Here is a 10,787-nt window from a genome sequence, read left to right as displayed (position 1 = left end):
CTAACTCAAACTCTTCAAATTCTAATGATAATAGAAAATCTAAAGCTAATGTTACATGTTTTAACTGTGGTATTAAAGGTCATTATGCATCAGAATGCCGGAAGCCAAAGCGTGAAGATGCCAAGGATGATGGAAAAGAGCTGAAGGCTCTTATGGCAGGCGATGGGAAGAACATATGAAGCAGCCGTGGCTCTTACTTTTCATCTAGTGAAAGTGATGAAAAAGAGGTAGCTTTCTTCATGACAAGAGAAGATGAAGAAAAATTCAATAGACTGAGGTATTTGATTTCTCTTCCGAAAGGTTTTCAAGGGAACAACTGGTAGCTGCACTAGATGATATGGTCATCGAGTATAGAAAGCTAGCAGAATCCCTAAATGAAACTAAATCTTCATCAGATGTAAACATACCTGATAAATATAAAGCTTCGAGCTTATGGAATCGTAGAATGTGAACACCCCATCGAGCACCTCATTATGTACATTCACTTTTGTTGTGTGCTCTCCTAATTCTTAACATTAGTAAGTATAACATGGATTAATATTAACTTAGTTCCATATTTTTTTTGGTAAAAGGCAATCACTCTTTGTAAGTATAATCTACCTTTTTTAAGGCGATTATAAGAGGATCATTCTTTGTAAGAAATGGTGCCATTCGAGAAGTTTGTGACAAAAGATCCAGCCATGAAGCGATATAAGACGGGTTGACGGCTAAACTGTTATTGTCAGCAAAAATTTCACCCTTCTTTCCTTGGTGACCATAGATATGTCTCTGAAAAGTCAGATGGAACAACACATATATTAACAATTTTCAAATAAGTGTTGGGATATTAAAAATATACAATATGATTTTTGGGGACTTTGTAGGGAGATGTTGATTTCGTTTATGCAGTCCACTGGTCATAAACCACATAGAATAATATTCTACAAGTAAAAATTGTATCTGCTCTTGCATTGTGAATTTTTGTGCTTAAATTAAGTTACTAATAATATATGTTGTTTAAATGCAGAGATGGTGTTAGCGATGGGCAATTCAGCCATGTTTTGCTCTATGAGGTTGATGCAATTCGGAAGGTAGTTTTTACTTTTAATATGGCTATATATATATATGTGATAGTTGTTTTGTATTGGTATTGTGAGTTGAAAAATACATGTTTAGTGCAGGCATGTTCTTCTCTGGAAGAAAATTACCTACCGAGGATCACATTTGTGGTTGTACAGAAGAGGCATCACACTCGCCTCTTCCCAATGACTCATGGCGACAGACATTCAACCGACCGGAGTGGAAATGTTTGCCAGGTAATATTATTGGTTGTGGTTTGTAATTGGTAATGGGTTGGTTAATGTAAATAGTAAATCTGATTGATTGGATCTTCATATGTAGGTACGGTTGTTGATACAAAGATTTGTCATGTAAGGGAGTTTGACTTCTATCTATGCAGTCATTCGGTATCCAGGTAACTACTAAAAAAATTGATTAGATATTTTATTATTGGTTGAATATATATGAAGCAAGAACTAAATATTTGATAACAAACTAAAACAGGGAACAAGCCGGCCAACACATTACCATGTGTTGTTTGATGAGAATGACTTCTGTGCAGATGCATTGTAAAAACTCACTAACAGCTTGTGTTACACGTAAGTGGTGTCTTAAATAGTTAATCCTACCTATATTGTTGTAATTACATAATACTAATTAATTGGGTGTTTTTTTTTTCCAGCTATGCGAGATGCACTAGATCTGTGTCTATAGGTTTGTCCTTCTAGCTAACTCAACAACTAAATTTATGTTAAATGATCAATTAATCATTCTTCTTATGGTTTGATTTCTTTGATGTGCAGTTCCTCCTGCTTACTATGCTCATCTTGTTGCGTGGAGGGCACGCTATTATGTGGAAGGTGGTGTGGAAGGTGGTGTGGAAGGTGGCGTGGAAGGTGGCGTGGAAGGTGGCGTGGAAGGTGATGTGGAAGAAGATGGAGCTGATGCTGAATCCACTAGTGTTAAAGTGAACACAAGGAAGGGGATGCAGTTGTTCGGCCTTTACCTAATGTTATGGATAATGTAAATCAATTTATGTTTTACTGCTGAACAACATTGTAATAAGATTTTTGTTGTAATATTAGTTTTTCTTATTGTTGTTGTTGTTAAAGTATTAAATGGTGGGTAGTTTAGATATGAATAGGATGTATGTGTTAATAGTTTTGTAATTTTTATGGGGGGTTTTCTAGAAAGATTGTAACAATTTCATGACCCCTTTTAGGGACAAATATTGTTATAAAAGTTGTGTTTACAGTAGTTTTTACTTGTTTGTGTTTTTTATTTCCTTCTTTACTTTTATTAAGTTTTAACGTCCATGATTGATTAGGCTTACAATCAAAATATTTGTCAATTAACATTACATTTGTGGTATCTATATGTTTTAGTATTTAGTTTGGATATGTCATCAGCCTTTTCACTAAGGTTTTGGATTGCCGAATTCAGTAAGTCATCTCACATCTATATTGGATTAGCGATCCTCGATCGACAGTCACATCGGTTTTGGATTCCATTTTAGTATTTTCAATCTTTTTTTAACTTAAGAGTCCCTTAATTATTTGAATTGATGACCATGTGTGCATTCATAAATCAAGAGTAGAGTTCTAAAAAAGAGAAGGAAGAGATTGCAAAAATACTAAACATACAGCATCCCAAATGGAGTATAACAGAGATCCTTAGTTCATACAGGTAAAAACATGACAGAAAGTCTGAAGAAAAGAAATAACTAATTTTAATACATTTTCTGCATCAAATCAGACTGAACCAAAATGGGAAAGTCGTTACATCCGTCTACAAAAGAAGGACAGTGAAAATGAAGCACAGTCAATGCAAAAAAAGATGAATATAGATAATTGTAGGTTCAAGAAAACAAAAACAAAAATTGTAAGTAAATGAAGAGGCTAAGATCATTCAGGGGAATAGGGGAAACTAACTCCAATAGAAAGGGGTGAATTTGCCGAATTTTATGATAAGGAAAAGTTTATGATGCCATTGATGGAAAGTAATTTTGTGGCACCTTCAATCTACATAATGAAGTTTGGAGGAAACATATTATCATTAGGAAGACGAAGATGATACAAACTGTGAGAATCCATCAAAATAGATACAATTGCAACCGATGATCCACAAAAGTATGTGTTTTCCGTCTTAAAAATAGGTTTATGCTTTTGTGTCATCTATTTTGATTTGATTGCACAGAAATAAGTAGATTAATGTTAAATTTATTAAAAATTATTTAAACAATAAAAGTAATTTTTTAATTATACAATCAAGAAATTAGAACAACTTGGATACTAAGAACTTTTGTTTAGAGTCAAAACTTTATTTATTAAATTGGCTGAACTATTTCAGAAACTTGTCTAATAATTTTTGTTCAAGTTCTTTTTCTTGTACTGTAAAACAAGTTGGTGGTGATATACTATGATGCTCGTTTCTTAACTAATAAACCAATGAAAAAAAAATAGGACAAATACTCTTTATACAAAAATCACAATGTTTACGCGATTCTTGAATAAGTTTTTTACTTTTTAAATTAATAAGACAGTATAAAATATAAAAATTAAAAAGAAGAAAGATATTCAATAGATTGACTAACAAAAACTAAGAAATCTTTACTTATTTGGAAACAAACAAGTTAAGAAAACCAAAACATATAGGCATTTCATTCTCAAATATTTTCACAATCAACATTTGATTGACTTGATTAATTGTATATATACCAGTGTCTACTCTACATATTACTTCCCATGACAATCAAGTACCAGAAGTATACAAAGTTCTTGATCGTTCAAGGTTCTTGACCGTTCAAGGTTCTTGACCGTTCCTGCACAGGAAGTTTGTTTTTGTTAAGTTCTTATTTTAACCGGTCTAATTTATCTAACAGAGTCTCATGTCAGTAAGACTACCTAACGAGAAGTATGACTCTCTTGACAAATGTTCTCCCATGAATAAAATTCCCCGGGGATAGAGATAAAACTCTTAGGGATAATGGTAATAATCATACCACGTCCACCAACAACTGGAATCCACTACTAGAGAGTAGTCATTACAATGACTCTCGAGGATGCCTGTAATACGATATGACTTACTATAGGAGATGGTGTTCACATTTAAGACTTTTTTGGGAATGAAGAGAATTCTCTATTAAGGATGAAGGAAGATCTTCAGAGTGACGTGACAACAATCACGTGGGATGGTGAGAACAATCATGCTGTGTAGCAACCATTGCTCTATGGGGATGATCACAATCGTGTTGAGTATATAGCTTATAACAATGACCTACGGACAAGATGATTGACAACAATCACTCTAGTGGGGATTGGTCATAATAGTGACCGATATAGATACTTATCAAGAGATAGGGCTTACTCTTTCAGGGGATAAGAGAGAATACTCACTCCAAGGGGAATATATTATAACAATAACCCTTATAGTCACTAATCTTTTAGGGATAGGTATTAACAATAACTCATATAGATGTCATCGAAATAGGACTTTAAGAATCATAACAATGATCTTTTGTGCCTATTAAATAGGGAGATGTCATGTATGAAGTAACCTTCATAGCTAACTGAAACATCTTTCTTTCTCTAGGGATTGTTCACGAGAGGGGCCACCCTGATTGGACACTTATTTTTTTTAACCTGACAAAGTGTCTTTCACAATTGGGTTAAATCGTCGACTTTGTGGGGATTTTAACACTCAGGAAACTTTCATATAGAGTATTTTTTTTCTTGGTCTTGTGAAGTGTCCTTTATATCTAGGTGAAGTTGTCGACACTTTGGGGACTTAGGGAATATTTCAACAGAAACTCTTCCCTTTGGCTTTATAAAGTTTTCTTTATAAGTTGGTTGATACATTGACAAGTTGTTTTATTACTTTGTAAGGTGGGGAGCTTTAACAACAGCTACTTCGGGAATGGACTATTCCGAATTCTATCTCACATAGGGGTTGAAAATAGAAAAAGTCCTAGTCTTATCCATGTAATAGGGTGACTTGGATTCGAACGTGTTTGGGGGCAAGGACACGAACATTCTTGTGTGGATAGGGATTTTCTTGTTTTTGAAAGATCCCGAGTTCCTTTTACTCCTTCCTTAAGATATGGATGATAAATTTGATCTCGTGCAGACAATTATCTAACATATTAACTCACGGGGAAGGTGACCATAAAATCATGTTCAACTGAATTTTTGGTTGGTTTTCCCATGGGCCGCAATTCTTCGAAAGTTTGTCTATTATGGGCATAATCATAGAGAGAGTTTCAACTTTCCGATTGGGGAATTTTTTTTTGACATCCGGGATATATCTAGTGGAATCGATAGTCATCAAGACAGCCGCCCGAGTGAGATTAAATAGTTATTTTAACATCTCCACCTACGCGAGAGTGTTATATATATATATATTTCGTCCATAGGATATATTAGGAGGAATCGATACGTTCTACTCTTGTGATAGTCATCGGGGCAGTCGCCCGATTGAGTGTGAATGATGAATTCACATTGTTAGGATCGGGATCGCCAAAGGAGACTGGGGTCTCTCTACAGTGAACGTTTACACACCGGTTGATAATAAAGGCGTGTTATTTAAAATTTTGTCCTTTTTCAATGTAGTGAAATAAATTGCAGTTGAATTACTTTTTAATGAATAAATAATAATTAATATGATATATGAACGTTTTGAACATAGCCGATTTAAAGTCTAAGTATTGAAGGACATTTCATAAATTCGACTAAGTGTTAATTTTATTAATGCTGAAATAAGATATTTAGTTTTATGATGCAAAAATCGGTTTTGGAACAAAATAACCGATTTTCATCACCGAAGATTAATACAAGAAAGAAAATAACCAGTCCCTTAGAACTACCCTGTGGATCTAGCGTTCCGCCTTCTTCTCGGTCAGAACGTTGGATAGGCTCATAGGAGATTCCAGTCCGAAATTGAGATTAAGGGAAATAAGATAGTCGGTGCTCTAAAGAGCATATCCGATCTTCCTTTAAAGTATTACGAGAGAAATCCCGCAGTTTCATACTTTAAAGTATTTGGGTGTAAATTTATTACTCATAACAACAGAAAGGTTTATTTGACCGCTTTTGATGCTAAGGTTGATGCTGGATTCATGCTAGTATATTCCTCAGTAAGCAAGGCTTACAGAGTATATAACAAACGAACTCAAACTTTTGAGGAATCCCTTCATGTAGTTCTTTGATGAGGCTAATTGAGAGCAACCTCCATTGACTCCACCATTGACCTTGCTAACCGACTAGAAGCGGACGAGTTCTTGGTCTGCTACGTAAGGAAGGAAGTTCTAGATAAACGGATTTTCGTTGGTCTGACCCTATGGCCTGATCCAAGTTGAAATACAACCACCAGACGATACCAAGCTCTGTTCAACGAAACTGTTGAGAGTGCTCGGACGTGTGGGTGGAGGTCACCTGTTCAGAATTGACCAATCCATTTGGAATCTAACTTCTAAATGAGAACAATAATCATCAACCAGAATTGACTTCATCGGTAAATTCCTTTCATCTCCTCACAAGGACAAGACGTCAATTTGATGGATGAAATTGGCAATTCTTGCCTTTATTTCCTCAGATTAAACCCAAGAAATATTGTGTGAAGGAGTGGTTGATCCAGATTGGATCAAGCCATGCAGAGGAGAGTTGTAAGTTGAACCCAATTTTTGAGAAATAAAGTGTGTACATCTAACTCCTTAGACCCGACAGCTCCCAGGTCAGTCAAAGGAAACAAGATGGGTCTTTAGAAACAAAATTAGTGAAGATGGCTGGGTTATTAGAAACAAAACCCGTTTAGTTGCTCAAGAGTACATACAAGAGGATGTTTAATTTTTATGAGTCTTTTGCACCTGTAGCAAGACTTGAAGCAATTTGAATCTTCCTGGCGTATGCATCATCTAAGAATTTTAAAGTCTTTCAAATAGATGTGAAAAGTTCATTTTTAAATGGTAAATTAAATGTAGATGTTTATGTTGAGAAACTCCCTAGTTTTGTAAATCATACTTTACCAAATCATGTTTTTAAAACTTGAAAAAGCCTTTGTATTGTCGTAAAAACAAGCTCGTAGATGCTTGTTATGACACTTTGAGTGAATTTCTGTTTGATCATGACTTTGTTATTGGAACTGTGGATAAAACATTGTATAGATTCACTAAAGACTCTCACATTCTACTTGTTCAAATATATGTTTATGATATTATATTTAGATCAACTAACCTCAAATTGTGTGAGAAATTTGCCAAGCTGATGCAGGACAGATTTGAAATGAGCATGATGGGAGAATTAACTTTCTTCCTCGGTCTCCAAGTTCGTCAACTGGAGAAAGGAACTTTCATCAATCAGGCCAAGTATACCAAAAAGTTACTAAAGAAGTTTGGGATGGAGAATTTCTCTTCTGCAGTTACTCCAATTAGCTCCTCTAGTAAATTGGACAAAGATGATGGTGGTCAAAGTGTAGATGTCACAACCTATAGAGGTCTTATTGGGTCATTGCTCTATGTTACTGCTAGTAGACCAGATATCCAATTTTCTGTTGATATCTGTGGAAGATTCCAGACTAATCTTAAACTTTCTCACTTTACTACTGCTAAATGCATTCTGAAGTATTTAAAGGGAACTCAAAATGTGGCACTGTGGTATCCAAAAGATTCTAGTTTCAATTTGACTAGTTTCTCAGATGCAGATTATGCAGGATGCAAAATTGACAGAGAGAGCACGAGTGGAACTTGCCAGTTCCTTGGAGATCGTCTTATCTCATGGTTCAACAAGAAGCAAAGGTTAATTGCCATGTCTACAGCTTAAGGAGAGTACCTTGCTTCTAGCAGTTGTTGCCCTCAGCTTTTGTGGGTTCAACAACAGCTTAGGGACTATGTGATTGAGGCTGAAGAATCTCCAATTTTCTATGACAACACTAGTGCTATCGCAATCACCTATAATCCAGTTCTGCATTCTCGGACAAAGCACATTGAAATCAGGCGTCAATTTATCCGAGAGCATGTCAATCAAAAGCAAATTCGTATTAAATACATTCCAACAGATCAACAAATTGTAGATATTTTCACGAAGCCTCTACCCGAAACTAAGTTTTCTCACTTTGATAACATTTTAGGACTTGTTGATCTTGATTGATTCTGTTATGTGCATAAACTGAGGGGAACATGTTATTCAAACGTAACTGGACAGACAAGAAGACAAATGTCTTAATACGTCCAATGGACTAAAAGTTTAATAAGCATAACTACTTAGATGTGCGTCAACTCAAGTAGTTTTATCTTCTTTCGGGAACTCATGTCTTGGTTAATTAACCTGTGCGGTTAGACGTATACATCTAATAGACATTAGACGTTTTTATGAAAAGAGCGAGTGATAGCTCACGTCTAACCAAATACACGTGCAGAACGTGGTGCTTATGTGTAATTAGACATCTACGTGTAATAAATGTTAGACGTTTATAAGACAAACTTGATTAGACGACAACGTCTAATAGACGGATTTCATAATTAGAAGTAAAGAATGTGAAAAGTAGAATAAACGTCTAACTACTTGTGTACTTAAACTTTTCATCTTCTGGCTATCGGAACAACTGTCATCTGCAAATGTATCTGTCTATGTACCTTTTCCCGCCGAAAATAAACTAGTCACTTCTCAAATAGATTGAAGACATGTGTCTCTTAATTTGTCAAAAGTGACTAAAATTTATGATAACTTTCTTCTATACGTCTAATATTAAATGTACAGTTTCATGATTAATATTAATTGATAGTTGTGTCCCTTGGGAATAGGTTTCTGAATTTTTCGACGGTTGATCTAATCATTAAATATTAATTGTTACACGTTAGCTTTCTGATATTTAATGAGTGGTGTCACTCAAATGGATGAGTACTCATAAATCTTTCTCTCTCTCTAGAATTCGAATCGTCAAATTCTTGTGTTCATCTTGCCAAAATGACTTTCTTCCCTGCAAAATCTCTACAAGTAGATTTCAAATCGGTTTCTACTCTGACGACTCCTGGAATAGTTCAAATGTTTGAATCTGTTAGGCCTACGCATCAAGGTCTCGGTCCTAGAATAAATTCCAGCAACCTTTCTCGGCATCCGGTCTCGGTCCTATGGTGCACATGGGCCAGATTTCTGTTTTGTTGTTTTATTATTTTGTTTTGCTTTCCTTTTCTACTTTACAAACCGAATTCTGTTATTTTCTAGTTATTGTTGTAACCGAATATTTTGGGGCAAGACATCACCTATATAAGGCTGATCTTTACTTCCCAAGGACCCATGAATAGAATGATGAAGATGTGACTTCGCCCCTATTCGTCTATTATTATTATTATGGACTGTTTGGTATAGACCAACAGTAATTCTCTTCGCACCCTTGATTCTTCTATCCCTTCCCCCCCAAATTCTCTATCGAAAACCTTCCGCTGCCCTTTGATTGTAGAATTTCCACCGGTCTTATAGATCAAGAACTTGATTCTTGAACTCAAAACATATCTTACGAAACAAGTCGTAACATTCTTGGTATCAGAGCAAGACGATTCTCAAATGAAAGAAACCAGATATCAGCAAAGATGGATGATCTCAAGACCCTACTCGAAGGCCTAACCCAACAATATGCATCCATGAATACTGCCATACAGTAACAACACATGACCGAACAAGCTGCCTTGCACAATGCCTTTTAGCAAAATATGGACAGAATGTATGCTGCTGGAAAAAGCTTGACAGCCATTGAAAAAGGTGCGTTTAATAATGGCCAAGATCCCCGCACCCGACCCCATGTTATTGCTTCTTACCACATTCCTCCAACTCGGCTCACAAATGTTAATATTCCTGAATTTGATGGGACTGATTTGGAGGGCTGGATCTTATTTGCCGAGCAAATCTTTAGGGAGAGCAAGACGAATGATGCCACAAAGTTAGACATTGTCCGCACTCACTTCTCAAAAGAGGCAAGAACGTGGCATGAATCATATTTGCGGAATCGCAACCATATGGAAGCATTGACGTGGCATAAATTCAAGAAAGATCTCTTGCTGCGATTCGGTCGTAGGCTCTTGTACAACGCCAAACCGCCGCTGCTGCCCAAACCATGCATTGCTAACACGGTCTGGCCGAGCACAAACCAGACGACCGATCCCAAGGAAGACCGGCGCTACACTTGCAATGATAATTGGGAGCTCAATCATATGTGCAAATCCAGATTGTTCATGGCCCTGGTTAATCACCAAGAAGTCCAAGAACGCGTTCAAGAACCCGTCCAAGAATAAGATTTTTATGACCCACCTTTGGTGCTTGAGACAAGGGACGAACGTGTCATTATCTTGCACACTTTCTCGGTCCAGCAAAGTGCCCCTCGGTCGCGGGTCAACATAATACAAGGCATCCAGCTAGAAAAGGCCTTTGAAAATGATAATGTTGCTGCCACAGTACAAATAATAAGCAAGAACGGATGCCAAAGTGTTTCACTTGTTTTGGAAGATGCTCTTGAAAATTTCCAAAAAATAATCAAAGGGCTCACCCAGCAACCCAACAACCGAACACCAGCCAGGAAGGTAGTCAGAAGACATGGCTATGTTGTTGCGCATGTGTTGCTGGTCTGGATAAAGGACTGGGCTTGGTTGTTTGAAGACATTATAGAGTATGCTCGGAAGAAAGATGACCCTTTTGCTGCACTTGGCGTGCTGGGCCGAAGGAAGGACTGGTCGTGGAGCAGGAAGACCGAATGCTTCTAAGAAATGC

The 10,787-nt window shown here is 36.5% G+C and overlaps 1 pseudogene; it reads left to right on the top strand.

Moving 5' to 3' along the window:
- The first annotated feature begins 641 nt into the window (after nucleotides 1–641).
- On the top strand, nucleotides 642–2,088 carry LOC124917820 (annotated as a pseudogene).
- Nucleotides 2,089–10,787: the final 8,699 nt, after the last annotated feature.

The sequence above is a fragment of the Impatiens glandulifera genome, unplaced genomic scaffold (assembly GCF_907164915.1).
Source record: "Impatiens glandulifera unplaced genomic scaffold, dImpGla2.1, whole genome shotgun sequence".
NCBI classification, from domain to species: Eukaryota; Viridiplantae; Streptophyta; class Magnoliopsida; order Ericales; family Balsaminaceae; genus Impatiens; species Impatiens glandulifera.
Note: the sequence above shows the minus strand (reverse complement) of the source record. Positions and strands in the feature narration are given on the sequence as shown.